Consider the following 14,903-nt stretch of genomic DNA (forward strand, 5'->3'; position numbering starts at 1 on the left):
GGTTTTCAAGTTAGGGTTCTCAAATTAGGGTTTTTAAATAAACTCCTAAACCTAATTAATTCTAATTGTTAAATACCAATTTCTTTAAGAGAAATGGCCTAAGGGTACATGAGAAAGCCAATGACATTCTAACCTATCCCTAAACAAGTATTGACAAAAATATACTACGTCATTTTAGAGAAATATTCAAAAAGTAACATATTTTTGTTGATTTTTCAATATTAAAAGACTTGTTTTGATTAATTTTTAAATGGTGATAAAATAAATATTTTTGGGATTTTTTAACATGGTATTAAAATACGCAAATTAAATAAAACACACAAAAAATAAGGGATTAAAAATATTAATTTACCTATTTTTTATGATTTTTGAAAGTTTAATAAAAAAGAAATAAAACAAGTGATAAAAAAGTAGGTTTGACCCTTGAGGGAATTGAACTCAGGACCTTCACTTTACCAGCTCAAAACAAGACCACTGGGCCAAGCGCTAGTTGGTGATCATAAGGCCCATTCAATTGTCAAAATATCAAAACAAGCCAGAAAACCTTGAAAAATAAAAGAAATAAAAAGGTTTGGGGCGAGGGGGATTCGAACCCCAAACCTAAGGGTCATGAAGCGCTTTAAGTGTGCAAGTGGACCCAAGTGAGTTGTGTACGATGTAGTCATTAACAAACAACTACCATTCAATATATTATAAACCTACGTGCCATTTTTGAATTTAAAAAGAGCAGAAGATCTTCATCTTCTTCGCTGAGCTTTCAACAACAACAACAACAATGGAGATTTTGCAACTATCTCAAAAGCAACCATTTTGAACAAAGTAAGATTCTAAATTGCTCAGAAAATCCACATGAATTCAACCATATGCTTAGAAAACATTAATTTAAGCACAATCTCATGAATTTCTGGAAATTAAGTATGAACCCTAAAAACAAGATTTTAAATTAAATGCTTGAATCGAACAATTAAGCCCCAAAAGTTTAGGGCTATTACTCCCTACATATTTCTGAACACAATGGTATCAAGAAATGCAAGAAATAATACACAAACAAGTATGCACGAATTTAAGAAAGGTAACTCTAAAAATGAGCTCGAGGGCACTGATTCAATGGACCTGGGAATGCCTTAATGATCCAGAAATCTTCTATGGACCTCAGGAAAGCTTTTGCAATGCTCAAAAGCTCTTGATTCTACCTGCAAAACAAAACTTGATTTCACCTAGAACTTGAAAAAAGTTATGGTGAGTTAGCTATGAAAATGGTGTTACAAATCCACAAAAGTTGTTTGGTTAGCCTCTATATGATGTTTAGAAGCCAACAAACACAAAAGGCCTCAAAATGCACGAGTAAATTCTGATTTGGCAAGTTTGAGCTCAAAGGTTCTTTAATGGAGTTTTTGAATGGTGATTTTGAATTGTAGGTGTTTGGATTGTGTTTGGGAGTTTTGAATAGCTTCAATATGACAAGTAGAAGCTATTAGAAGTGTTGATTTGATTTGGAAGTGTTTGGTTTAGAAAGTGGCAAGTTATGAGCTTAAAAGATTTGAAAATAAACCAAAAATGGTGATTTTTGGTTAGAGGCCCTTTTGTAGGTTAAAGAGAGTATGGACAACTTCAAAATGGTATTTAGAAGTTGTTCAAACTCTTGTTTGACACCCATAACTTCTGGAACTCAAAATGACTCTTAAAATGCAAAGATAAGAAAGAGAGAATTTCAAGTTGGTAGGTCACTTGGAGAATTCTGGTGTAAGAGATGCAATGAGCAATGCCCTCTATTTATAGGAAGTATTTAGGGTTTATGGGAGGGAAAAACTCAGAAGTTTGAAGCTAACATGTGATCTTGTACCATGTTGCTTCTTTGTGAAGAAATGAGAAAGTTATGGTTCTCATGGTGAGTACAAACTTTAAGCATGCTCGCAAGGACTTTGATATGATCTTAGAGGCTTGCTTGTTGGATTTGTATTGCTTTTCTAAAATGGAAGTGGTGACTTTTGTACACAAATGACATGAAACTTGGATAATGCTTAGAACACTTGGATCATAGCTCAAAAGAATGTGTAATCCTCTGACTATGGCCTCTTGAACAGGTTAAAATGGCTGTAATTGAGAGATTCCCACAGATTTGGATGAATTTTGGACTTTGTTCTTCATGTTCTTCATAAAAATGCTCCATTTCAAGTGTTCATGGTGCCATGTTAACAAAATCATATCTCATGGATGGAGCCATGGATTTTCATGCTACTTAGCTCTTTGGAAAGCCCTGGCTACATACTTCAAATGAGTAGTTGAAAGTTTCCTCAAACTCCTTTTGGATATCATTGAGAAAAATGGCCATAAAGTGGAGGAAAAACTAAGTAAAACACTTGGAAAATTTTCTAAGTTTTTTGAACATAAACCTTGTTTGCTCAAAATCACTTATAAATAATCACTTTTTAAAAAAAGTTCCAATGGGATAAGTTGTTTGTTTTTCCAAGATCTACAACTTTCATGTTGGGATATTTTTTAGTGTGTAAGCAAAATTTTGAGATCCATGAACTAGGTCAAAATACAATTAAAAACCCTAGTTTGACTTTTTGTTGACTTTTTTATTCTTGATGAATTCTTTGAATTTTCTTTGATCAAATGTCTTCAATATCCATATGATGATGATTTGGACCCTTAAAAGTCCATGGTTGACTATTTTCTTCAAAAGTCAAAGGTTGACTTGCACAGTTGACATTTTATAGATGAATGATTGTCTTGTGATTTTCAAATGAATCAAGCTCTCCTCTTCAAATGAATGATGTGGATGGATTATAATGTTGATTTGGATTCCCTTGAATCATATTTTGAGTCTTGGAACCATCTCCTGTTTAAAAGTCAACCCTCCCTAGAAATTAGGTCAAAAACCCTAATTGGAGCTTCTGATGAACATGAAGGTGATTGATCTTGTATTGAGCCATCTTTGGGCCTTGATATTGATTGGATAACCATTTGAATCATAGAAAAATGTTGAACTTCTTTGTGGGCCTCAAAACCCTAATTTGTTCAATCTTCTCTTGATCAGTCTCCTGTCTTAGGACACAAGCAACAAATAACAAATTTTTGTATTTTTGGTTAGCAAATGATAAATGCATGATGATAATGATGATAATGATGATCCTAATATTTAAGCTATGGTGGGATCTCAGTGGTCAAAAATTGGGGTGCAACTGTTTACGGTGATTTCCGGTAAACAACCGCTAGTCCTCCAAACTATAAAATATACTTTGGTTACTCGCAGGATCGACTAGATTGATCCTAGGACATAGTCAAACAATTGTTATGATTTGGTTCGTATTTGTTTGTTTCGACTTCAAGAAAACTTGTTTGTGATATGATCGTATGATTATTCACTTGAAACAACACTTGTTATACATGTCAATATGACTTTCGACAAAGAAAATATAAACAAAAGCGTGTAAATTGCAAAAATGTAAAGTGCAAGAATATAACGTGCTAGAATGTTAAATGCAGAAACGTAAAGTTACTTCGAAATGAAAGTTGAACGAAGAAAATAAAGGAATTGAAAAGATACTTGAATAAAGAAAGATACAAATGTATTTAAAATGGAGTTGGTGTCATACGTACATTTCTCAGCGAACTCGTTCTCTAAACACTTGATACTTGAGTAATTTGTGAGTGATTTGTACAAAATGAACACACGGAATCCTAACATTAAGACCCTTATTTATACTAATTTCGACCCTAACGGTCCTACACTAATCTGATGCCACGTTGCTCACAAGAATCCTCTTTCGACGCGTGGCAACGTGATCAGAACCAAGAATGTCACAAAAACACGTTAAGCTTCAGTACCCTTCGTATTTCGCAAAAACGTTTAAGTCTTTAAAGATAATTCACTTCGAATTAGCTCCGATTCTAACCATCTTCACTCCAACTCAAACAACATCCTCGAAACATGGCCATCAGTAGCCATTTTTAATCTCAGAAATGGTCATCAGTAACCATCTTTTTTCGAATCATAATCCTTCAAAGAATATTTCCTTTAAATGAAATCTCCAGCCAACAAATTGCCCCCAATAAATGCCTGTTTCGAAAACAAGAGAAATAGGCATTTCTTGTTATGATGAGATTTCATTTTACTCACTTTTTAGAGTTCCAAGACAACTGACTAACGTCATAATAATTTATGACTTCACTTTCAAAACGTCTTGTCATTTTCAAAAATGTCTTCTCAGAACTTACATTCCCACGTTCTGTCATTACTTCATGATCATTACTCCTATATATTAGGAGTAAGGCTAACAACTGTTCGACCGTCGTTGGATTAAATCAACGCCTGCCGCATGTCTTTTGACTTTTACCCAAAAGATTTGAAAGGATTTCCGTTAAACCTTTAAATAGTTGAACTTCTACCCTCACATAACTTTCACTTCTATTCTCCTGCGTTCATCACAGAAAAGAAAATCCTCTTTGGTCTCGTTTAACCCATTTCTTAAATCAAATTTACTCATGGCGTCTTCTTCAAATGCTCTTCAACCTATTCAAAAACTTCAAAATCCTACACAGATAGGGAATCAAGAACACATTCCAGACCCAAATGCTGCAGAGGCGCGCGCTATCTACGCTTCTCAGGTAATCATTCCTTTTGAACTTTCTGGAAAAACTCACGCCTTCATGGGTCCTTTACCGGGAGGAAATAACCCCTCTTTGAGTAAATTTTTTCCTGCTTATTATAAAACTAGACCTTTAGTTAGCAAGAATAAGATAGACGAAGATGGTCATCCAATCTTAGCTGATCATGACAACGCGAAAGAAACCTTGACTGAAACTTCTCCGGTCTTAGAGAAAATTAGGTTAAACTATGTAACCAATTTCGTGAAAGTCTTTAGGTCCATCCCTTTAGCAAAAGATCCTGAATTGTATTACGCTTGGCTAGCTAAAGTGGAAAAGCAAAAAGCTTCATTTTGGAAAGAATTAGGGATTTATGACCTAATTCAGTTATCTAAAACAGGTTTAGAGTATAACCAAACCATGCTAGTAGCGTCAGTACATTTCTGGGATGCTTCTCATAATACTTTCCACCTTCCTTGCGGAATGATCACTCCTACTCTTTTCGATATAGCTGCTATTACTGGGCTTCGACCAACTGGGGAACTCTTCGACCCCAACTTCATGGATACTGATACCATCCAGTTCAATGAGGGAACAGTCACCTATATTGCTTTCATTCAAAGGTACCATGTTCACACGACTACGGAAGTCACTGATGAAGAACACATTGCATTTCTAGAACTCTGGCTTTCGAGATGTGTCTTTTGTTCTAGGTCTATCCAAGTAGCAAAGAGATATCTCTGTATGGCTAACCAGATAAATGCCGGAAAAAAGCTAAACTTAAGCCAATTAATTCTAGGATTTCTCTACGAGAACCTTGGTGAAGCAACAGATCTCGTCAAAAACTATAAGACAGGATCCCTTCTTTTTGCTGGTCCTTTCTGGTTGTTGCAACTATGGCTTAATGCCACTTTCGAGGCTCACCTCCCATACAAAAGCGTTGTGGATGAAGAAAGTACAGCTATAAAGAATCGAACAGTGGAAGGAACCAGATTAGCTTACCTAACTCCAAAAGAAGAAACGGGAAAACTTTATGAAACCTTCTTAGCGTATGTGATGATGTTCGCTAAACGTTACCAGTTTAGCCCGTCCATGGCCCCTTTTGTAAAAAGGAAGGTAGGTCCTGAATGGTTTACTCGTGAATTTCCAGCAACTTCTTCCGACCAACAAGCCGAATCCATGGTCATTTGGGAAGCTTTCCTTACTCCTAAGTTGTTATACCACCAACTTCGATCTCCAAAAAGTCACTCTTGTCTTCTTTGCGACCAACCAAATTTGGTATCGAGACAATTTGGATTGGTTCAACTCAAACCAAAATGCTTGTACAACAAAAGGAATCACATGTGTCTACACACTTCGAATCTAGCAGAAGATGAATATGAGTCAAAAATCTCCAAATATGTTGGCATCACCACTCTGTCTCCTGTTTCTTTCGAACCTGCTTTTTATTCTAACATAGATTTTCATCAATGGTGGACAGATTACTATACTACGCAAATCTTCCATGCTAAGAGCCTTTCTCAAGAACTAACTGAAGCTTTTGCTGATGTGCAGGCGAACTTCCATAAAGGTACTTCGACTCACATTAAAGAAATCCAAGCATTTCAAAAATTCTTTGAAACTATCTACAGGCCTTGTGATCTTAGTCGAACCATTCGTGAGGCTGCGGTCATTTTACGTGAAAAGTTTTCTGCCAAACTGGATAAGTTGAAATTGCCCACGTCTGTTCGACCTGAACTACGTTATGAAGTGGCTTTTGAACTTAACCCTCCAAAATTTCCTCCACTACCTAGTGCTGATTTTGGTGTGGCTTTAAGCCCTCCTTTTCCAGACTGGTTTGTGTGTGGGAATGTCATAAAAATCCTTCAGGAACAATCTAAAAAACGGGCTGAACGAGTGGTCCTGACTAAGCATACCCTGGATACTTTCTAAGGACATCTTCATATAGGTCTTGAGCACGTTCGCGTCTTGACTCCAATACCTGAAGGTTGGGGTTTAGACAATCCTTCGACTAACTTTTCCTTCTTCACTGAAATACTGATTCCTATTTTGTTCACAGCCGTTACTCGAAAGAAAAGTATCAAGGAGGCCCCTGCACAAAAGGGTTCTGGAGCTTCGAGGAACACCAAGACAAGTGGGAGTGATTCTGTCACCACCGGCAAGAAACCCACGGTACACATACACCTTATTTTCAAATTTGTGCAATTTTTCTGAATATTACTTACTTGGTTTAATATGCATCTTCAGAGCTCGAAGCCTCCAGCACCTTCGAAGCGAAAAATTCCTCAGACAGCTGCTTCAGATGATGAAGATAAATCTCCTCCTCGTACTAGACAAGCAACGTAGAAAAGACAGAAAACTGCCACAACTTTAACCAAAGAAAAGGGATCTAGGACTTCGAAGCTTACTTCATCGAGTGATAAGGTATCTTCTGATGAATCACCCTTAAAGGCTACTAGTACTATCCCAATTGTAGAGAGCCACAACTCAAGCCCAGACAATGTTCCAACCAAGGTATTTGGATTTCATAACATAATCATCTTTTCAAATTTCAATTTTAATGATTAAGTTCACATCTTACGTTATAAATGCAGGATGATGGGGGCACAGCTACTTCTGATCTCAAAACCTCAAGTCTCAACATTGATCTTGACAATCTTCAAGGTAAGCGTCTGCTTTTCTAATGACAAATGAATCTCTCGCAACCTTTTCATTTTGATCAATTCTAACTGTTCAACACAGGTGTTCCTCGACACAAATCTTCTGTGCTTTCTCCGGTTATCGAAGACGCTCAACCTCTTGCGACCATTATTCCAACTGTGCCAGTTGAAGAAAGCCAATCAAACGATGATTCTTCACCTACTCGTCAAGATGAAAATATGGGGGAAAATCCTCAATGTTCAGATAGTGATAATGCAGTTGGACAACCAACTGGCAGCGACGATACCATTTTTGAACATGATGTTGCGGAGGAAACTTCCAACTTGCCTACACCTGGTCCTCATGAAACTTCGACTTTAGGGACTATAGTTACTCCTGCGACTACTTCGAAGCAGGCCCCAGCAACGCTTACTCATTCAGAACTGGAGCAACTCAAAAAAACTGATCCCGTAAGCTTCCTCAAGACCATGATGAGTGTGGATAACGTTTCGCCCGTCGGGCTTGAAGCTTCTTCTAATGTCCTGGCAGGGAGCGGTGACAAGGATGATATTCCTAATCTCCTTCATCAAATAAGGGAGAAGTTCTTTGATACCAACCTCATTGAAGTTCTAAGCAAGGATTCCACCAGCTGTTATAGCTTAAACAATCTTTTGAAGAAAGTGGATTTACTTCTTGTCTCAGAGGAAGTTTCACAAGTGATTGTGTCGCTAAGTTCTCTGATCGATCAGCTTCAATCTGACATTCTTCGAAAAAGAAATGTTGACGAACAACTCACAACAAAGGTGACTTCTCATAGTTCTTCATGGAAAGCTGCAAATGATGCAACAACAAAGGCTGACGCCCTTAAGCTTGAACGTTCGAAGAACCAGAAAGAATATGAAGCTTGTGAAGCGAATATCGAATCCTGGAAACAAGAAATTAAACTCCTCGAAGAGAAGATAAAGAAAGCCCAGTCTCGTCAGGAAGCGATCCAACAAACTCATCAGGAAGAATTGACTGAAGTGGCGCAGTTAGGGATTCGACACCTCGAGACGGCACATAAACTAGTGCCAGAAATCGAGGAACTGAAAAGACAACAGGCATTAATCGAACGTCGTATGTCTTTATGGGAATCTCAATATTCGAAGATGAAAGATAACCTTCCTAGGGATTTTAATTAATTACTTTGAACCTTGTACTATCCTTCTGCGTTTCGTACTTAGTTTTTATTTTGTAATCAAACTTCCCCAGGAATGTATATGCAGTTTTATCTTTCCATTTTCCATACATCAGATTCTGTAATTGTCACGAGTAGCGTTTTAACAATTCCTAAAAATTGTCAAAATTTATTTTTATTATCATAATGATTTTAATAATGTACTCACGTGACATGATTACTCTTCGCAGTCTCTTAAGCCTAGACTTGACGTTTCCACTTCCCTAGCCGTAACCATCATTAAATGATGACATCACTTTTTCAAAACGTCTATTTGAGACGTGCGTGTATCAGTTTTCAAAATGATTACACTCCAACTTCCAAGGTGGGAAACGGCGGAGGCCATAACTTCTCTTGGGGATACCAAACGCAGTCCAATCAACACTTAAAAGATAAACCGCTCTTTTATGGCCAACGTATTCTATATAAGGCTTAGCATTCTACTCATTCTTTCATTCTCTCACCAAACTCTTATCAAAGTTTCCTTTCTTCCCCTTATACTCTTTCAAATATAGAGTTTGATAGAACCTCTTGTACATTCTTCCTCAAAATGGCGCAACCTTTGACTTACGTTACCATCAGGTCCTGTATCAAAAAGGAATTCAAACTCTCTGAGGAGGAGTTCAATGAGAACCACATCAACATTGGCGCACTCTTTGCCAACCAACAACTCTAGTTTTACCAGGAAATCCTGGAGGGGTCCATTTATCCTAACATGCTGGCAGATTTCTGGATGTTTGCGTCCCTCCGCATAGATCCAGAAGGGAGAACCACCATTGTGTCTCAGGTTCGAAGGGCTCATATTACCATTACTCCCTCAACCATCTCTGAACTGCTGAGGTGTGATAATTTTGGAGAAGCGTTTGATGATAACACCATTAACATGACTACCTCTGATGTCCTGAGGTCCCTCGTGGCTAATGATCCCTTTAGCGCTAAGATCATTGGAATTTGGCACCAACTTTTAGTAGGCAACTTTCGTCCACGAAACCATGATCAAGACAACATCATGGTGGAAGATCTGGAATTCATACTCTGTGCTCTCCGGGGAAGGAAAATCAACTTTCCGTTACTGATCTTCAAGCAGCTTGTCGAAGCTGTTGCTATGGCTGCCTCTCATCAAGGCGTAGTGACATGTCTTCCTTATGGAAGGTTGCTGTCCTACATGTTTCTTAAAAAAGGTGTAGTGAGAAGAATGCGTAAGTCAGGATCTATAGATCTCTTCGAAGCAGAAAGCTTGCCCCTGCTATCTTTGGAAGGTATAGAACAAAGGATCAACTAGAGGGTGCATTGTTTGAGGCTTTGATGGAGGTGTTATAGGTCTTGGTTTTATTGTCCAAAATTTTTGAATGCTCCTTTTGATAGCCTCTAGCATGCTTCTATTTCTGTATCCTTTGTTGTTCGTGGAAACACAATTTTCCAAAATGAATGTACTCTTCTAATCTTAATGAAATATATTTTGACATTGTTTTGTCTTCTTACTTTATTTACCACATATCTTGTTTGAACATGAAGCCATTTTGGTGTTTGTTCAACCATTTTGGCCTACGTAGCATACTTTGAATATCTACGCTTTTACGATTTTTACTTCGTGCATGCTTGGTTTGTATCTTTTCAGATACTTCCCGTTCACTCTTAAGATCCTGCGATCTTCTGCCAATTCTTCTATCTCATAAGCGTTATTTGAGAATACTTTTAAAATTCGAAAGGGTCCTTCCCAGTGTGGGGACCATTTGCCTAAAACATGATTCTTTCGATCTATAGGCAAAATAACTTTCCAGACTAAATCATTATTAATAAATGTTTTACCTTTCACCTTTTTATTATATGCTCTGGACACCCTTTCTTTTTGTCTTTTTATCATTTCCAACGCTCGAAGTCTGTCTTCGTCCAAATCCACCAATTCGTTCATCATCAATTCCCAATATATGTTTGGAGGAATTTCTCCCTGTCTTTGGATCCGGACTGATTTCAAGTATATCTCAACTGGGAGCACTGCATCGTGTCCAAACGTCAATTGGAAAGGTGTAGTGTTTGTAGCTTCTTTTGGCGACGTTCGACAGGCCCAGAGTGCTTGGTCCAGAGTTTTATGCCAACTCTTAGGTTTTTTACCTACGTGTTTCTTTATGAGACCAATTATTATCTTATTGGCTGCTTCAACTTGTCCATTTGCCTGAGCGTAGTAAGGTGTAGAGGTAAACAACTTGAACCCCATTTCTTTGGCGAAATCTTGCATCTTTCGCCCAGTAAACACTGATCCTTGATCTGTGGTTATGCTTTCTGGGATTCCAAATCTGTATATAATGTGTCTTTGAATAAACTCAATCACAGCCTCCTGATCCACATTAGCAAGTGGTATCGCTTCGACCCATTTTGTGAAGTAGTCTATTCCTACCAAGATATATCTCTGACCTTTAGAAGACTTGGGGTGAATTTCCCCAATTAAGTCTAGTGCCCAACCTCTAAAAGGCCATGGTTTTATTATTGAATTTAATTCATTTGCAGGAGCATGTTGAATACCTGCATGTTCTTGACATTCTTGACATCCTTTTGCAAATTCTATGCAATCTTTTAACATAGAGGGCCAATACATTCCATATCGAAACAAAAGCCATTTCATTTTGTGCCCCGCTTGGTGTGCACCACATGCTCCGCTATGTACATTTGAAAGAGCCAAATATGCTTCCGCTTCACCCAGACACTTTAGCAAAACTCCTTCAGGAGTTTTATTAAACAATTCGTTTCCCATCAGGAAGTATGATAAGGCTCGATACTTTACCTTTCTATCCGTGTCTGTCGAAGGATCTTTTAAATAGTTCACAATTGGACTCCTCCAATCCGTGTCTGCTAAAGAGTCTATATTTAAAACTTCAAACTCCTCTTTGTTAGCGAAACCTAATTGTGAGTTCTCCAGATCACTTGGGGAAAGCTTGGTGGACATTGCTTTGCCTCTCACTTCGATCAGTTCCTCTAGTTTTTCTTTTGATACCCTGTATCCTGAGGCTAGTTGCGCCAAATCATTCGCTTCTTGATTATTTAACCTTGAGACGTGATTTAACTCCACATATTCGAATTTTTTAAGCAGCCTATTTGCTATGACAAAATACATGATAAAATTCTCTTTGATACATTTGTATTCTTTCGTCAATTGCTTAATCACTAGTTCGGAGTCTCCTTTAATTTCGACTCCGGTTGCCCCCAATTCTAATAAAGCTTCAAGTCCAGCGATCAGTGCTTCATATTCAGCTTCGTTGTTGGAGCATAAGGGACCTTCAATCTTGTACTTGGGCTTTGTTGGAATTCCATCAGGAGAAATTATTAGTATTCCAACGCCGGTTCCTTCTTTGTGGGTTGAACCATCGAAGTATAACTTCCAAGGCTTCAATTCTACATATTGTTGAGGGTTCTCAACCACTGCATGGTCAACAATGAAGTCTGATACGATCTGACCTTTCATTGCTTTAAGGGGTTAGTCTCTGCATCATTTAGTACTCTACTTAAGTAATAGATGGCTCTTTCGATGCCATTATTGTCTTCTTGAGCTAACATGCTACCTATTGTATTATCTGAAGCTGAAATATATAGGCGCATGTGCTTCTTCCCATTTGGGGGAGATAATATTGGTGGATGCATCAAGTATTGCTTGATTTTTTCAAAAGCTTCTTGATGTTCAGCATGCCATTCAAACCTTCCTTGCTTGAGTCGAAGTAAGGGAGAAAAAACTTGCGTGCGTCCCCTCAAGTTAGAGATAAATCTTCTCAAGAAGTTTATCTTTCCTAGCAAAGACTGTAGTTCTTTCTTCGTGGATGGAGGCTTTGTTTCCATAATAGCCTTTGTTTTATTCTGATTAATTTCTATTCCCTTTTTGTGGACTACGAAGCCCAGGAAATCTCCAGCCTGCACAAAGAAAGCACATTTAAGGGGATTCATCTTTAAGCCATGTTTTCTCATTCTTTCGAATGATTGGCTCAGATGGTCAAGATGACTGTAATCTGAAACAGATTTTACAACAATGTCATCTATGTATACTTGCATGAAAGTTTCTATAAAATCATGGAATATAGAATTAATCGCTCTTTGATAAGTTGCCCCAGCATTTTTTAAACCAAAAGGCATCACAACCCATTCGTAGGTGCCTATTGCCCCTGGGCAACGAAAAGCTGTTTTGGACACATCTTCTTCTGCAATGAAGATCTGGTTATACCCAGAATATCCTTCCAACATACATAGGTATTCGAAGCCTGCGGCTGAATCTACTAGCATTTCTGCCACAGGCATGGGATATTCATCCTTAGGCGTTACTGCATTCAGATCACGAAAATCTATGCATACTCTTAATGAACCGTTCTTTTTAATAACTGGCACAATATTAGAAATCCATTCAACATACCTTGTAGTTCTGATGAACTTGCATCGTAGAAGTCTTTTGACCTCTGCTTTAATCTTCGAATGAATCTCCGGTGCGAACCTCCTAGGAGTTTGCTTGATGGGCTTTTTTCCTTCCTTTATGGGCAGCTTTAATTCGACCAAATCTCGCCCTAAACCAGGCATCTCATCGTAATCCCATGCAAAGAAATCTTTGTTTTCTTTTAATAACGCGATGACTCTTGATTTCAAAACTGGCTCTAATTTTGCACTGACGTATGTTACCCTCTTCTGATCTCCGTCTCCAAGATTTACTTCTTCGAATGGATCTTGGGCTAACATTTTTACATTTGACTCCATGGGGTCTTTCTCGAATCCCAAGGGTTCTTCATCGTAGATTGCGTTCAGCCTTTGACTCAACTCTTCACCTGAGATCTTTTCGGTTTGAACTGTGTCTTCAGGGAATTGAGGGATCGAATGTATCCCAGAACCCGTCGTTTCTGCCTCTCTTTGAACTGTATCGACAGTCATGTTTGATAATTCGGCTTTGAGAGCCGTCTTTCTTTTGTTCTCGGCTATGTAAGCCGAAATCCTTTTGAAGCAAGATGATTCAGACATCATCAACGTCGTCATCCCAGCCTGTTGGCCGTATCGTTGGCAAATGGTCTATTGGTGCGGTATCTTCTGGACCGTCCATTGTTTCTCTATTCCATTGGAATCCATTTGGGTGTAAAGACAAATAGTAAAAAGCATTCTTGTTCGGAGTGTATATATCTTCAGCAGCATGGCAAGGTTCTATGTTCGCCAAGTTCCTGTCGAAACTGGTTTTATTGACTTGATTAACTTCGGCCATGTAGTAACTCTGATCTCCTTCGATGTTTTCTACTATGCCATCTTCCCTCCAAATGGTTAATCTTTGATGCATTGTCGAAGGCACTGCACCAACTCCATGGATCCACTCTCTTCCTAACAAAAGATTGTAATTCGCCTTTGCTGGTATCACCATGAACATCGTTGGCCTTGTAACCGAACCCACAGTTAAATTCCCTTGAATGACTCCTAAAGTTTGCCCTATTTTGCCTTCATAGTTAGACAAGACCATGTTATGTGGCCTTATATCAGTATCGAACATACCAATTCTCTTCAACATGTATTGGGGCATTAGGTTCACCGCTGCCCCCCCATCTACTAGGACTTTGTTAATGCCAACATTTTCAATCTTAGCCCTTATGTAGAGTGGTTTTAGATGGTTTCTCATACCTTCATCAGGCCTCTCGAAGAAGGCATTCTGTTCTTCGACTGCCCCGTTGTTTAGCACATAATAACACACAGGTCTGTGTCTAGCCATCTCTTTCGCATCAGCTTCCTCACAATCTTCAGCCTCTGTCTCTTGATTAAACTCATGAGGGAGTACTGACACAACATTGCAATTAAGGTTTATAGATGATACTCCGTCTGAGTCGAAATCATTTGTCATCCTATCGTCTTCTTTCCATGGACTGGAATGCATCTTTTCTTCTTCTTTCTCATTTTCAGAATCGAACAACCTGCGTTCCACTGGAGGTTTACTTGTCCTTGCCCCCTGCGTTGGGATTTGGTTACTACTAGACTCTCCGACCTCCTTTGGTTTATACTCCCTTTGGGCCTTCTTCATCCTCTGGTGCCTTCTCCATTGGGATCTAGACATAGGATTTTTGCCTTTGTAATTTTCCAACCTGTACATCTCTCGATTTGAGGTCTGAAATTGCTTCCTATATGCCATTGCAGTTCTTCCCCTATGGTCCCAACTTCGCCACTTGTTGGTCTTCGCACCAACTTGCATCCATCTGTCCCTAGGTATGTCTGCGGGGATTTTGAATGTGACCCTTCGAGCTCTAGGGTGCGGGCTGTCAGGCCTCTTCGATGGGGTCCAGTTATCGAACACATACATGTTGGGACGAAGTCCCTGAGTTTCTCGACCCATGTAGAAATATACTCTTCGAATGATCGTGCTAGTAGTTCGTCATAGACTGCTCCACATCTGGGGCACAATACAAACTCAGTGTTTTCTTTGTGACATCTGACCAAGAATCCTACTAAACTTTCTTCA

Source organism: Vicia villosa, linkage group LG5, assembly GCF_029867415.1.
Source record: "Vicia villosa cultivar HV-30 ecotype Madison, WI linkage group LG5, Vvil1.0, whole genome shotgun sequence".
Taxonomy (NCBI): Eukaryota; Viridiplantae; Streptophyta; class Magnoliopsida; order Fabales; family Fabaceae; genus Vicia; species Vicia villosa.